The sequence below is a fragment of the Dama dama genome, chromosome 11, assembly GCF_033118175.1.
Source record: "Dama dama isolate Ldn47 chromosome 11, ASM3311817v1, whole genome shotgun sequence".
In the NCBI taxonomy this organism is placed as follows: domain Eukaryota; kingdom Metazoa; phylum Chordata; class Mammalia; order Artiodactyla; family Cervidae; genus Dama; species Dama dama.
Window position 1 is genome coordinate 101658086 of NC_083691.1, and position 16289 is coordinate 101674374.

The 16289-nt window shown below is 43.4% G+C and overlaps 1 long non-coding RNA gene across 3 annotated transcripts in view; it reads right to left on the minus strand.

Moving 5' to 3' along the window:
• The window catches only part of LOC133065227 (uncharacterized), a 269805-nt gene that overhangs the window by 222491 nt on the left and 31025 nt on the right, over window positions 1-16289 (minus strand). The gene's annotated exons all lie outside the window — the stretch shown is intronic.

Here is a 16289-nt window from a genome sequence, read left to right on the forward strand (position 1 = left end):
ATCTGTGCTCAAGAAGTGAGTTGCCATCTCCTGCCCATGGAGCCTTTCAAAGCCAAGAGGGCACTGTCTTCAGTATTGGATGTTTGGGCTTACATGAAGGAAGAAATTTGAACCACAGGTTCATCACTCCCACCTGGAGAAGGCTCCTCTCTCCCAGCATGCCCTTTGGAGAGCCTGGGTCTCCCTCCTTTAGCTTTCCTTTGTCCCTGAGCGTCCCCAGGGATCCCTCCAGGCCTGTTGCGAGTCCGAACAGCTGCACTGCACTTCCTGTCTTCCATGCTCCCAGTCTCGACCCTTCTCTGGAAAGACTGGGGAGGTGGCCTGTGGGCATCAGACCCCTGGGCTCAGCCTCCCAGACTAGTGGTGAACACCCCTGGAGGAGGCTTATGTGTTCATAAAAGTCTCAGAGCAGGATTTCAGGGCTCTTTTCAGAGCAAACTGTGGGAGTTGGGAGTAGAGAAGGTGGGGTTTTGAGACAAGCCCGTCCCTACAGCAGGCAGCTTCTAAGATTTCTCCCAGGGGAGCCTGAGGACCATTTCTCCTTAGCCAGTCTTCTCCTGCTTGGCCCACAGTCTTGCCTTTGGAAGCAGACAGTCATGGACCACCCGGGGCACCATGGCTTTTTTCTTCCTTCCCTTCATTTGAGCTCTGACCCATCTCTTTCCCCAGGACCACCCAACACAGACCACACATGGCCCGCTTGGTGGGAGGGACATCCTCTCTGAGTCACTCCATCATTGGAAAAAATAATAAAATAATTGTGTTTCTGCTATTTGCTGCTTCCCTTGGCCTTCCCTTCCTGTAAATGAATATATCCAGGGTGGTTTCACTGTTTAATTTGTGTCTTTTTCTTTTTTTAAGCAAAAACACACAAATATTTTTCTTATATTTTTTAAGCAAGTTATACACATTTTCTACAAAAAAAAAGTTCAGAAAAAAGAGAAGATGAGGACTCAGGGAAAAAAAGCAAGAAGACAAAGAGGAAGAGGAAGGGGAGATATCTGGGAAGAAAGGAAGGAAGGGGGAATGGAGGAAAAATCCACCCAGACACTGAGGCTCCTGCCTAGAGAATCTGAAGGAAGCCCGGGCCTCCCCTCTGGTTCAGATACTTATTCCATGCAGTTCTTAAAAAGCAATTGTAGGTACTTCTCTGGTGGCCCAGTAGTTAAGAATCTGCCTGCCAGTGCAGGGGATGGAGGTTCGATCCCTGGCCGAGGAAGATCCCATCTGCTGTGAGGCAGCTGAGCCCGCATGCCGCAACTACTGAGCCCACAGTCTAGGACCCGAGAGCCACAGCCAGAGAAAGCCCACACGAAGACCCAGCACAGCGAAAACCAGGAGTGATTCACAGGATCCTTTCAAGTTGGGAAAAGGTGATCTTCCCTTGTGATAAAAACATGACTTTGCTACCTAGCATGTGACAGGACTGTTTTAAAAGCCAGTCAGTACATGAAGCCAGGGAGAATGGTCTCAAGACTGTCAACACTGGAAACCCCTGCTATAGGAATAAATCTCCTTGCCTGCTGGGGAAAAACAAATCCAGCCAGAAGACGCCAGGAGCCAGCAGGGGCATCTCCGGGCTCTTTTAATAAACTACTGTTATCGTGGAAAATGTATAGATATTAATGACAATTCTGCAACTTATTTGAAAAGTCCAAAGATGTAAAAACAGAAAAAGTGCACCGTTATGACTATCCGTGTCAGTCCTGGTTGTGACCTCCATAACATGATGTAACAGTCATAAAGAGGCTTTCGGAGGAATACCGGTGGTCACGTTTGGGACGACGGGTGTTAAGGTGACAAAAAGCTCAGTTTTAGAAACAGCTCCTGATTCACAGGCAGAGGTGCATGTGTAAACCTGGCTTCCTTAATATCTTTTGGCTTGGAGGGGTGTCTGCAAAAAAGCCATATAGTTTCTTGGGCCTGCACCTGGCCCAGCGCTCCACCAACGCACCCCTTATTTGCTAGTTCATCCTGTTCATCAGCTTTTCCTTCTAACCTTCTGGGCAGCGTCACCAGAATCCATCTCCAGCTCTTTCTCTGATAAGTCCATTTCACACTCTGACAGATACACCCCTGTCAGGAAGTTAATTTCTAATATGAAATTCCAGGACGCCCTTTCTTGGTTTCACCCCATTACCCTGGTCACCCTTCCTACCACGCTAAATTCTTTTTTTTCCTCCTAGACATCAGTCACTTTCATGTAGACGAGTTCTATTCCTTTTCCTGCCCAAGCTCCATTCAGACAAGATCAACACATTTAATTCTCAAGAGCCTTGGACCACCAGGCTGACCTCCGTGACTTTCCTCCAGCCACTCAGCTCCTTTGCCTTCCTTCTCCTCCATGAGGTTTTTTCTTTTTTTCCCACCCTAATGTCTGTGTGGTCCACTTCTGAAGGAACTCAGACCCAGAGACACTCCTCAGATTAAGAGAAATGTACTTTCGCCTAAGATTCCCAGTGGGGCTTCCCAGGTGGTTCAGCAGTAAAGAATCTGCCTGTCAGTGCAGGAGACACAGGTTTGATCCCTCGTCCAGGAAGATCCACTGGAGTAGGAAATGGCAACCTGCTCCAATATTCTCACCTGGAAAATCTCATGGACAGAGGAGCCTGGCGGGCTATAGTCCATGAAGTCACAAAGAGTCAGACATTATTGAGGGCCTAAACAACAACAACAAGAGTCCCAATGAGCTGAATTACAAGACTAACCACAGCTTGGAACAATCCTGATGTTGAAGGTGGTAGATATTTCTGGCTCCACATTGGGACGGTGTGGGAGGGCCACTTATAAATCCATCAGAGGTGCTGTCATTCGTGCTAGACTTTTCCGAATGGCATCTCCGCGGGTGAAGGATGCGATGAAGCAATCACTGTCTCCAGCAAGATGTATTTTAGAAAGCGAAAGGCAAGCTGGCTTTTTAGTTGTAGTGCTGCCTCATTTGGAAAGAAAAAGTATGTCATGCACTTGTTTCACTGAGATGCCTGTCTCACACTTTAGGCATTTGTGGTCCCTAGCTCAGGCAATTTCTTCATTTCATTGCGGCCTCTACCCAGAATTATTAATGCTGACACTGGGCACAAATGTGTTACAATTAAACCTTGCAGGGGTGCGGCATTTACTCTCAGGAAGTAGGTAAATTGTCTACAAGTGGGACTTCAGCTCGTGTGAAATTAAATATAATGTGTTAGTTCCAACAAAGTGGACTTTTTTAAAAATCAAACATGGCTCAAGAACTTGTTTGATGATAGGGAATACACATGATAGGAATAAAAGATAAGATAAAAGAATATCATAGAAAAGGAGATTCTATGATAGAATGATATGGTAGAATTCTGCGATAGAATCTCTTGAGAGATTCTATTCCAAGGCCATAGAATGTTTATTGACATTCATTTTATGAGGGTTTACCTCCCAAGCTGACTTAAACCACTTACAAACATCACGTGACTAATTCTCACATACATACTTCCCTTGGCAAGATGGTACACTTGACTTAGCAGATGTAAACTAAATATGAATGAAGGTTCAAAAGCATGGGTAGATCCCATCAAATGCAAACACACATCAAGGGACACTGTCTGTGCCCTGGGAGAGCCAGGGGGCTGCAAACTGCCACCAGGAACCACTTCAGTTTCAAACACAATTTTCCCATGAAATGAAAGCCCATCACAAGGTTGGGAAATCGGCCGCAGGTCTAGGGGCCTTCCCTTAGTGATGTATCCTTCTGACTCACGGACTGTCTGGATTCAAGACTGCAGGATGAAAAGGTCCCAGTGACAGGGCTTTAGCACAAAGCTAATCTAACCAATGGCATGCTACTCTGAACAAGAAGGAAATGTTGTTCCAGGGAGAGGCGGACATGTGTCATCTCAGCGCTCTGGACTAAGCTTCCCCGATCCCTAGGGTGAGGCACGCTCCCTCCCGGCCTCAGCTCTCAGACCTGTGCAACCAGAGGTCTGGACTTGATGGTGGCTCTTGAGATACTCTTCCCCCCTCCATAATTTCTATAATTCGTTGCAAATTACATCCAGCATCTAACTTTATTATACACAGTGATTCAGATGCCTTATTTCCATGCATATATTTTTTGTTGTTGTTGTTGTTTTTTACTGTGGCTAAATATACATAACATAAAATTCACTATTTTAACTAGTTTTAAGCTTCCAATTTGGTAGCATGAAGCACATTCATTGTGTTGTATGACTCTCACCACTATCCATCTCCAGAAATTAGCCTCATCCCAAACAGAAATCTGGTACCCATTTTAAGCAATAACTCTCCATTCCTCTTTGTCCCCAGCCCCTGGTAACCCCTCTTATACTTTCTTTCTCTTTGGATTTGACAGCACTAGGTATTTTATATAAGTACAATCATACCACATTTTTATATTCACAAATATTCTCAGCATGGTAAGGATTAAATAGGACTATAGTTTATCTGGTACACTGTTCTTTTCCTGTCCTGCAACATGTAAGATATATTAAAACAAAGTGGCCTTCTTTAGGGTCACTGATGTGAGCAATTTTTCCACAGATTTGAAAAATGGAAGTGAAGTCCAGACATCTAATTGCATAGAAAGCCTGTATACAGGGAGAGGATTCAGTGGTAAACATTGCTGTTTTGGTTTGATGAAAGACACACTTTAAAAACTGCTCCTTTAGAAGTCATTTCAGAGGTAAAATTCGTCAGGCTGCTATCTCGTATCCATCACAAGTCCTCTGCATGCAAGCGCGCTCTCACCACTGAGTAAACTTCTGTGAAACAACAGGAAACTCATCATGGATCCCAACAGAAAACGCAGTGAGTGATTCCCCTGAAGAAGGGACAGCTGAGGCGGATGATTTAGTGGTTAAAAAAACAAAAAAGAACCAACAAAAAAAAAAGGAGGGAGAAGAGAAAAAGAAAAAGATTTTCTTGTGGCTAGAAAAGGCAAGTTTTATTTTTCAAATTCATTTGTTATCATCAAAAAGTGTAGATAGGGTCAGCATGTGTCATTCACTTTGTGTCGGGAACCACACTCACCTCGCTAATTTTCTTGACTTGTGTACTAAAGAGATGAGCTGCAGTATCACAGAAAACAATTGCATAGGCAAGCTAATACGAAAGATGAATTCCATAGGCAAGTTTATATAAAATACTAATTTAATAAATAAGCAACTGCGAAATGTTGATGCCATGCAATATGGGTGATATGAAGATAAGAATCACTGAATTCTTATCTTCATATATAAATAATTCATATGTGAATTTTGATTAAAGACCACTGTTTACTACTTTATAGCAACAGTAAAATATGTGAGTGACCATATGACAGTTCTAATTTGAAATATAATTCTAAATCATATTTTACCTTAGATCTGAAAAGGCCTGATGGTTGTGTAAAAGGCTTAATAGAGGGGGAAAAAAAAGGAAAGCTAAAGTTTCCCTTTTTAATGCAGAACTCAGCAAATATCAACTTGTTTCAATTTCTGAACCCTCTCCTGTTGGGATTATTATAACAATGTCCTTTTTGATAGTGACAAGAAATGGAAGTGAATCAACTGATATTATTTTTCTCTTCTAAAAGAATTCAGCTCATTGGTATATATACATTAACTACACAAAATATACAATATTTAAGTATAGATGAAATATTATTAATACAATAACCAAGCAGATATATGAATAGGTTTCCTAGGAAAACAGGAAATTTTTCTAGAAAAGCAAATTTCTGATTTGGCACAATTAACTGAAGGCTCTCTGAGTTATCTGGAGGGAGAGATTACAGAGTGTATATATTTACATATATTTAGAGAAGAGAAGGGATCTTTCAGACCAACAACCAAACACCAAAATCTAGAATTACACCATCAAGGTCCTCTACCATTTCTTTCTTTTGGACAAAATCTAATTGCTGGTCATATACTGTTTGGTGCAAAGTCCGGACAATCGATGGGCCAAGTGAGCCACCTGGCCCCACCAGACCCTAAGACCAAGCTTTATCACACCGTAGGGTTTTGAAATCATCAAGTCACCAGACCACACAGTTCACAGAAAGAAAATACCGTTATTTAAAACGAAAGCTTTATCGACTTTGGTCTAAAGCTGGTAAAATGACCTTCAGGAAATTTCAAAGTGAAACTGATCAAATTCATTTTCAATCCCTCCTAAAATATAAAATGTCAAAAATATAAATAGGCTGATCAGACTCAGGGTGCCGATGTTTGAAAATGACTCAAACAGCATCGTCAGGGAAAGTCCTACAATTTCATAACAGGGCCCTTACAAACTGGTTGTTCCATCAGGTTGCATTTGAGGGATGATCATGCCCAAACTTTCGTGTCTGGATGCCAGAATCTGGAGAGGGCGGTGACCTTCACAGGACTCTGGGGTGGATATTTTATGTCACACACCTCCTTCCACCACCAAATATTGTAACAGAGAGGGAACGAGTGCTTCAAAAATACCTCTGGCTCACAAATGACTGCCAGTCAGCTCACATTTGACTGTGAAAGCCACAGCGGGGGAGAAGAGGTCTAAACTGGCTACAGGGGGAGGCAGAGGGGTTCTGCTCTAGAACCCTTGGCATCTGTGGGTGAGTAGATTATTTTCTAGTGAGTAAGACTGAGATCAGTGAAAATGCTCAGCGTTGCAGAGACGAATTACTTATCTGCTGTCTAACCTCCAAGCCATCTAAGAAAAGACTCAATAAATCAGGAGCCCAGAGAAACAAAAGCACCCTGATAGGTCCTGCAGAGTGTCTTCACCTGACTGCTTCTGAACTAAATTCTAATTGTTTCTGTTCACAGACACTACAGGGGTCTGGTCCGGGAAGCATTTAGACACTTCATTGCTGGGACATTCTATCTGCTGACAGGGGCTAACTTAGGTGGATACAGTTCTTGACTCTGAACAGAAAATAAAATGTTAAAAATAGCCATGAAACCTGCCGTACAGTACAGGGAACTCTGCTCAATGTTCTATGGCAGTCTGGATGGGAGGGGAGTGTGGGCGAGAATGGAGACATGGATATGCGACCGAGTCCCTTCACTATTCACCTGAAGCTATCACAACCTTGTCAATTGGCTATATCCCAACAGAAAATTAAAAGTTTTTAAAAAATAACCATAAGAGAGCCGAATACCTATGTATTCAACATAAAATGTGCAATGTCTTAGGGAAATCCACTAACCACCATATCCAGGAACCGTGATCACTGCCCTCCAAGAAACTGGTTAATCCTGTCAAAATCAGGCTTCTTTGCCCTAAAACATCCTTCAAACACCAAACTCCACAAGGAGACATTTGTCTCTCTAGAATCTTTCTCCAGAACCAAAGAGAATCTCTCTCTCTCTCTCTCTCTCTCTCTCTCTCTCACACACACACACACACACACACACACACACACACACACACCCTAATTCTTCTCCCAAGAGGGCTAAGCCCAGAAAAGACTTCATGGGATGACTAACTGGTGAAATCCTACCAGGTTCAGGGTAAGAGAAGGGATTTATTTCCTCCCTCCCATTTTTAAAATTAAATTTATTTTTTAATTGGAGGAAAATTGCTCTACAATGTTGTACTGGCTTCTGCCATACAACAACACAAATCAACCACAGTTACACAGTTACATAATGTTGTACTGGCTTCTGCCATACAACAACACAAATCAACCGCAGTTGTACACATGTCACCTCCCTCTTGAGCCTCTCTCCCCTTCCCCTCATCCCATCCCTCCAGGTCATCACAGAGGGCCAGGCTGGGCTCCCTGTGCCCTGCGGCAACTTCTCACCAGCTATCTATTTAGCGTATGATGGTGCATATGTGGCAATGCCACTTTCTCCATTTGTCCCACTCTCTCCTTCCCCTGCTGCATCTACAAGTCCATTCTCTACATCTGCGTCTCCATTCCACTTTTCTAGATTCCACATTTACGCGTTGATATACGATACTTGCTTTTCTCTTTCTGACGTACTTCACTCTGCATAACAGGCTCTTCCATCCACCTCACTGCCTCTGACTCACCATCACTCCTCTCCCCCATTTTTTGGCATTCACAGCAATAAGCACTTATTCAAATGGCCTCGGAGGTCCAGCTGCTGGGATCCCGGGGTGGGGTCTGGGCACTTGGCACTCCCCCCTCTTACCTTGCCCTGGCTCAGTTTCCTGTGACAGCATGCCTATCTTTTCCTTCTGGTTTTTAGCAGTGAGTTTCACTTAACACGGAGTGCAGAAACAGACAAGGCAGAGGGGCAGGTCTAGGACAGGCAGTGTCTGAGCGCTGCAGCACCAGCCATGGTCCAGGCCTGACGATGAGAGCAGGCACTGGGGAGCTCAGAAGGAGACCCGGGCAGCTGAGGATCAAAGCCCGAGTGATGGCAGGAGTCTTCTGGGGGAGGGTTCCCCTGGGCAGGGGTTGGGACCCTGAACACACTCGGGACAGCCCGGCCTGTCTCCTCGTTGGCATTCTGATTTCCTCAGCTCCCCCTTCCTGCAGCTCTGCATCTCTGTTCCTGCTGGCACCCCCACTATGGGACATCCAAGCAGGTGACACCATGGTGGGGGCAAATTGAAAGGCCAGAGGGTCTAAAACTCCAGGTTCTGCAAACCCTCACACAGCATGGGGAAGCCCTGAAAGGCAGAGGAACAAGTGCAGGATTATCAGAAGCAAGGTGACATTACACTGTGACTGATAACTGTCCCCTCAACACCAGAACATCTCCACAGCTCCCCTGTCTAGCTTCTGCGTGGCCGAGGGGCAGGAGCTCCCAGACCCCAGTTCACACAGTGCCAGGAATTGCTAAGGGCACAGGACCTAGGGAGGTGAGGGTTCCATTCAGGAGAATTCATTCTCAGATCCTGAAACTAGCTATTGCTGTGATTATTCAAGTCCCCCTTTGAGAAAAGCAGAACAAGATTCAGGTTTTTCTTGACAACTTGTTCCAATGGCAACAGACCAAGGAGCTGTCTTAAAGACAAACAAAGTTTGCACATTCCTATTAAATTGTTTGCTCTTGGTTCTTTAAAACACACACACGCACACACACACACCAGACTCTGTCTCTCTCAGAGACACACACAAACGAATATTCAGGGGAAATGAAAAAGCCTCACGTACTCAGGATGATGAGCAAAGAAAAAAAAATTTTTTTCCATAGGAATGGCCTTACTTTCACATCCTTAAAATTCTACAACTGGGTTCAGGGCAAATAAAGAGGAAACCACTGAAAAGTCTGAGTGGGCCCCACTGATCTTGAAGGCTGAGGCCTCACTGGGAGGCAGGCAGATGCAGAGCCGGTTCCAGCAGCCCAACTGGTTCATTTCTTTTTTAACACCACCACCTACAGGGGCTGCTTTGAATAGGATGGTGCGGTATGGTCCGTAAAGCCTTACAAGAAAAACAACATTCAGAACAATTGCACCACATTTTTTTGAACTTCCTGTTTATTAGTATTTTATCTAAGAGCAGAACAAAAGTCTGTATAAATGGGGGAAAAGAAAACAAAAGCACTCAGCCTAACATCTTACAATGCACACACACACATACAATATCTTTTCCAAGGCTATTTTATGTGGATTTTTTTCATGGAACCCACTTCAGGTCTTCAAATGCCTTTGGTGGCAGAGGTTAAGAGGAAATGTACCATCTTATAAAAGTTATAAAAGTTACATGTTATTAAACAGTTTTAAGTGGGCTTGTTTTCCGTACCTCTGGATGACGGCATTCATTTCTACACCGGAAGAATTCACGTGTTATCAGCAAGATTTTGTATTTTGGCAGACATACCCATGAACACAGTGAAAATACAAATGCCACCCACAACATTTATTGCAAAGGTGGGTTGTGTAAGAGAAGGCTGAAGGTGTGGGATCGAGACAAAGGGTGTCCTGGTTCCCAGGCTCAGAGGAGGCCAAAAGGCTGAGACGCCTGTGTTTCTCCTTACAGGAATAGGGGGCCCTGAGAAGATCACTTCAGCGAAGACATGAGGTCATCACTGAACTGTCAGTGACTTCTCTGAAGCCTTTCTTCCTTAATTTGACTACCATGTCCTTCTTTGGGCTCCTACCCTGCCCACATTTTGAACAGGATTCAGGGCCAATAAGATTGAGGGAACAGAGAACAAATGGCCACAGAGCTAAAAACATAGATCTGGTTGGGCATATTTTCTCTTCGAAACATCCTGAGTGGACTTCCCTGGTGGTATAGTGGATAGAAATCTGCCTGCGCATGCAGGGGACATGGGTTCCATCCCTGGTCTGGGAAGGTTCCACGTGCCACAGGGAAACTAAGTCTATGCCCCACACCATTGAGCCTGTGTGCTGCAGCTACTGAGCCTAAAGCCGGTGCTTCGCAACAAAAGAAGCCGCCACAAGGAGAAGCAAGGCACCACAGCTAGAGAAAGCCCCCTGAAGCGAAGCAGACCCAGCACAGCCAAAGATAAGTAATTAATTAAACAAATTTTTTAAGTGTACAGTCTATCTTTGTGGACATGCATTCATCAAAAACCTTGGCCCAGTTCCATGGAACCCTTTTTGAACAGTTCTAATACCTTTGTCTTCTCTTCTCAAGAAGAATACCTAAGCATTTGGAATTATCAGCTCAAGAAATTACTAAAGTTTTCTTCTATGCACCAGTAATCTGGAATTTTATACAGTATCTCTGTCTTATTCTTTTATAATATTAGTCTACTTAGCTTCGCCTAGGTAGTTCTCATACCAAATTACTTTGTTCACATGAAAATGAGAAGGAATAAATAAGAGATCTTCTGTTGTATGGGGTAACAAGCAACGTATCCCAGCAGATAGGGAAGACATAAATTAAAGCTGAAATGTGAACTTAGCCCTGGTCAAGACCATTGTAACTAATCAGAAACAGACTGTGAATGCTCAAGCAGAACAAATATGTGTCTTTCTAAATGAATGAAAATGAAGTGAGCGTCTAAAAGTGAACTGGACAACCACAGTAAACAATGAAGTTCCCGATTTATACAGCACCCATCCTTTGCTCACTGGTTGTAATCACTGAGAAGTCACTAGATATGCCTTAAACCTAGAAGACAAAGAAAGGTGAGGTTGGGATATATGTATGTGCATGGCTGAGTCCCTTCGCTGTTTACCTGAAACTATCACAGTATAGCCTGTTAATCGGCTAGATCCCACTACAGAGTAAAAGGCTTTAAAACAAAAAAAGAAATGTGAGGTTGGTTTTTTTGTTGTTGTTGTTTTGCTAAGTGGCCTTGGTCACCCTGCCAGTGGTCAAAACTGAGAAAGGGATTCTTATTAGAGACAGTATTCCTGTGGCATTTGACTGGCAAAATAGATGAATCTTTGGGAGGTACTTTCTGCTAAGGAAAGACTTGCTTCTTGGGCATAAGAGATGACAAAACATTTTATCAGAATCAGAGAACATTTTTGAAACAAATCACTGGTTCTAGCTAAATGACATGGAGAAACTCAGAGAGACAAAGCTCCTGGGTTTGCTTCACATAAAGAAAATGTGGATGCATGAAATGAGAATATCCTTCTCAAATACAAAAGACAATGCCATGGGCCAATAAGGAAGGAGTCAGACAGCTGGCACCAGGAGCTGGGGTTGCTGCGAGGGAGGTGGAAGAAATGACCGACAATCTGTGAATAGGGATTGTTCTGTCACCAACTGCACACCAGGCTGAAGAATAATGGACACAAAACTCAATTCATAAGGACTACCTTGCAAGCTGGGATTCCCTGGTGGCTCAATGGTAAATAACCCGCCTGCCAATGCAGGAGACATGGGTTCGACCCCTGGGTTGGGAAGATCCCCTGGAGAAAGAAATGGCAATCCACTCCAGTATTCTTGCCTGGAGAATCCCATGGACAGAGGAACCTGGTGGGCTACAGTCCATGGAGTCACAAAGAGTCGGACACGACTTAGCAACTCAACAGCAAGAACAATCTTGTAAGCTACTGAGGTCCCTCTTCCAGCCAGCCGAACAAAAGGCATAGGAAGTGTGAGAAGTAAATGACAGGTGGCTACTTGGAAGTCAAGAAATGGCTCCTTTGCACACAAGTAAGCATCCATTTGTATCACTGAGTAAAATCTAGTGGATATCAATGGTTTGCTGCCCTAGTTACCCATTCTCAGTCTTCATAACTCCATCCCCCCCGCCCCCCAGGAGAGGAGTGAAGATAAGGTCAGGTAAATCAATGAGTACATCACAGTCCACCCACTGTGATTGGTTCAGGGATAGGTACTTGATCTCAGCTGGTCCAATCAGAGTGAATCTCAGCACTTTCGCGAATGCTGGGACAAAAGCTCTTTGCTGCTGGATTTGGACCCAGAGGGACAAATGGCAGCTACTTGAGGGCATAAAAGTTGAGTCTGTTTGAGAAGGCAGTCAGCACATTAGAAACCAAGCCAAGAGGAGAAAAAAGCTGAAAAGTCTTAACTTCATCTGAGAGGTGTCTGTGAAAATCCTATTCTGAGACTGCTTACTGACATGAGATGGTAAGTTCTAGAATTTGTTTAAGCCAGTTTGAGTTGGATTTTCTGTCATCCTTAACCTGGAAAGATTCTTAATTAAATCTGAAGCTCATCTGCAATTATATACTATCCATTCCTAAAAGAAAGGGTCTACAAGTGTAGATTCCTCGTTTTTCTCTAAAATATTCAACATTACTCAACAGTCCATCCCATTTAACTACAAACATGGGAATATATATCAAAAGATAAAATTAAACAGAAAACAGTTCTCTCAGTCTCTTCAAGCCTTAGCATGATGAGAAATCCTAGAGACCTTACCCCAGGTTTCCCAGGTGGGCCCCTCTGAGACTCCTTTAAAATTTTACAATTATAAAGGAAGTTAAAAATAATTTAAGCTAAAACATACAGAAAATAACAGAAAGCCAGACAAAACTGTTGAAACAGAGAAGACTAAGTCACATGCTACGATCACTAGACTTCCTTCTATTTTCAACATTATTTCTCATCCAGTCATTTTTAAAAATCCCAGTTCCCTCTACCCCAGGAATTTGATTTTCTTTGGGGATCAATAGTCTGCTCTGGAATCTGACCAAATAGGATAGAATAATTCTTGAAGAGTTTAAAATATAAAGATTTTTCATTTTCATTCAGTTTATAATAAATAATGCTCACAGGTTTCTTGGCATTATTGGTTTCAGAATAGCTCCATATAATAAGGGATTTTAAAAGGTGTTCACACATTCAAACTTCAAAATAATAAGAAACATGGATCCAACTTTGATCAAAGTTCCCTTTCAAAAATAATCTTCCTATCATATGTTTTGGTTTGCTTCATAGAAACAACTCTAATCATAAGGGCATCTGCTGAGATTTGACATTTGATCTGCCCTAATCTTTCATTCACTCATCACTGTGCAGCCCTGAGGACAAATAAAAGCACCAAGATACTGAACTTGAGCTTAATGTGTAACCAAGATCCACCGAAGCAAGGAGCAGAAAAGGCATCCCAGCTAGCCTCCAACTGGCAATGGCTGAGATGCGGAAGAAAGAAAGTGGGGGCACTGAAGTGCTAGTGGCCGAGTCAGCCCTGGAGCCCATCAGGCCGTCCATGGACCTCACCTTTCACGACCTCTCTGGTCCTCCTGACGCACCATCACTCTCGGCCTTAACTGGCCCATGCACTGCCCTCAAAGGGTCTGATGCAAGGTTGGGCACAGTAGCACCAAACAAGTATTTAGTTTTCTAACTAAAAGCCACCCAAGGGCAGGAGAGGCATCTTGCTCTTCCATGGCCCAGCTTGGCATCTTTCGGGTGCATGTCACCTTCATTTTTTGTTGCTGTTATTTAGTGGTTCAGTCGTGTCTGACTCTATGTGATCCCATGGACTGTAGCTCAACAGGCTCCTCTGTCCATGGCATTTCCCAGGCAAGAACACTGGAGTTGGTTGCCATTTCCTCTTCCAGGAGATCTTCCCAACCCAGGAATCAAACCTGCATCTCCTGCATGGCAGGCAGATTCTTTACCACTGGGCCACCAGAAAAGCCATCACCTATATCAGAACATTTCAAAATCTCTTTTTCTCATGACTTACTGGGACGCTTTCTAGTACCAATAAGTGAAATCCCTGGGCAGCATATCTTGATAAAATATTCTCTTTAGTGTTATATTTTTTACTCACTTTATGCCCCAACTGACGTGTATGAGGAGTGACATCTTGCTCTGAGGGACAGGAATGTCATCCTCACCAACATTAACCATGTAGCCCTGAACTGAGATCTACCAGGATGAAAAGTAACCAGGGTCCTGTAAAATGTGATGCATCTCTAAGTGTGAACAAATGGCCCTGTGACACTTTTCTTCTACTGTCATTAGCAGGAGAAGCCTCCTCACATATTTGTCCAACATAGGTGCCCCAACCCTTCCTGGCTGAGCTAAACTTCAACTTTTCTTTGAACACACTCTGGATGCCCACAGACAGAAGCCTCAGAGTTCTTCTCTGTGCTCCCAGAAGGCTTCATTTATAGTTTGGTTTAGTACCATGGCAGTTGAGAATATAGCACTCTGGGATCCAACTGTTGGCTTCAAATCCAGGCCCTGCTTACCTGCTGTGTGACCCTGCACAAGTTACTTAACCTCTCTGTGCCTCAACAGCCTCATCTGCAAAACAGAGGTCATAATAGGATCCTTGGACTCTTGGACTGCGTGAAGAAGAAATGAGATCATTCATAGGATGAACCTGGTCCAGAGTCTGGCATGCATTTGGCCCTTAGGAAAGAGTATTGATATCACATTACCTTTCACAACTGTCTGCCCTTCTATGCTATGAACTTCCCAAGGACAAAGCATTATTCCTTAGGGTGGCTTGGTGCCTAGGACATAATATCATTTATGGAATATGTGTGAAAATAAACACATGTGATAACCCAATCCTGGTTTTAAAACTGTTTTTAAAAAAAAAAAAAAAACCTGTCTTTTTTCCTCCTTCTTCCAAAATGAAACAATAAAAGCAACACAGATCAGTTAAAATGTCTAGGTTAATTAAACAGAGACCCCGCTCCTGGCCTCAATCACAGGTTTTCAGTGCAAACACAAAGGCCTAATAAAATCACACACATATAAATTACCTTCTTTTCAATGTTCCATAAAATAAATACTTTTAAATAAGAAGCTGATGGTGAGAAGCTATGCCTATTATGGAAGGATGAAAAGTAGTTCCATGATGCTCATCTTAGGAACAAATGAACAGTGACCAAAGTTTATAAATGAAAACTCTTGGAGGACACAATTCCTGGCCCTGCACTGCCATCTCCTTAGGGTTCTGCCCAGCACCAAACCTTGTGTCAGCACTGTGATGCTCGTCTCCTGAGCCCTGGTCACTACCCCCTCACGCACATGGTACTAGTTATACACTGGTTCAGCAGTGAAGAATCCACCTGCCAATGCAGGGGACATGGGTTCGATCTCCGGTCTAGGAAGATCCCCTGGAGAAGGGAATGGCAACTCACTGCAATATTCTTGCCTGAGAAATCCCATGGACAGAGGAGCCTGGCGGGCTACAGTCCATGGGGTTGCAAAGAGTCAGACACAACTTAGCAACTGAATATCAACAATTTTTTTTTAATGATATGATTTTAACTAGGCATATAAAAGAATTTGTATCACATATCAATACATTAAAAAAACAGCCTCTGTGTCATAAAACACATAAATGCCAGAGCCATTAGTTAGTTATTTACAATGGCTGACATGCAAGTGGATTTCAGAGGCCCTGAGAACATCCCAGGGGGCATGAGACCTCCAGGGTGGGACCACTCCTCTAGAAAAACATCTCCCACTGTCAACCAGCAAGGGTTGAAGACAGAGCAGAAAGAAACATCGCTAGGAAAGGCTCTTATTTTCACAACTCCTATAAGGAGTATATATTTTACAGCAGAAAACCTAGTACTGAGAGCAAATCTGAACTGTATGAAAAAACATTCTGGTGTTATTTCCCCCCTACCCCCCTCCCAAACTCACCCCACTGCTTGGAGACATTAGCTAGCCAAACATGACAGAAAATATAAGATCATATAGTTTTCAAACTACTACGAGCCCAAACTGCTTTTCCGTACTTCGGGGTACACACCAAGTGGGTGAAAGATGCTGGTTTAACATAAGGAGCTACGTTTATAACACCCCAAGGGTTGAACTGTTCTCTAGGAGATAGAAGGCCACTGCAACCCTGACCTCTGTTATTGGGCTCTGGGAAACTAAAGTCAACTCAGACATTACTCAGGACAGGGACAAAAACATAGAGAAGGAAAAGGAGGAAGAGAAGCAGCAGAAGAAATTCTTTTAAAAAATGACT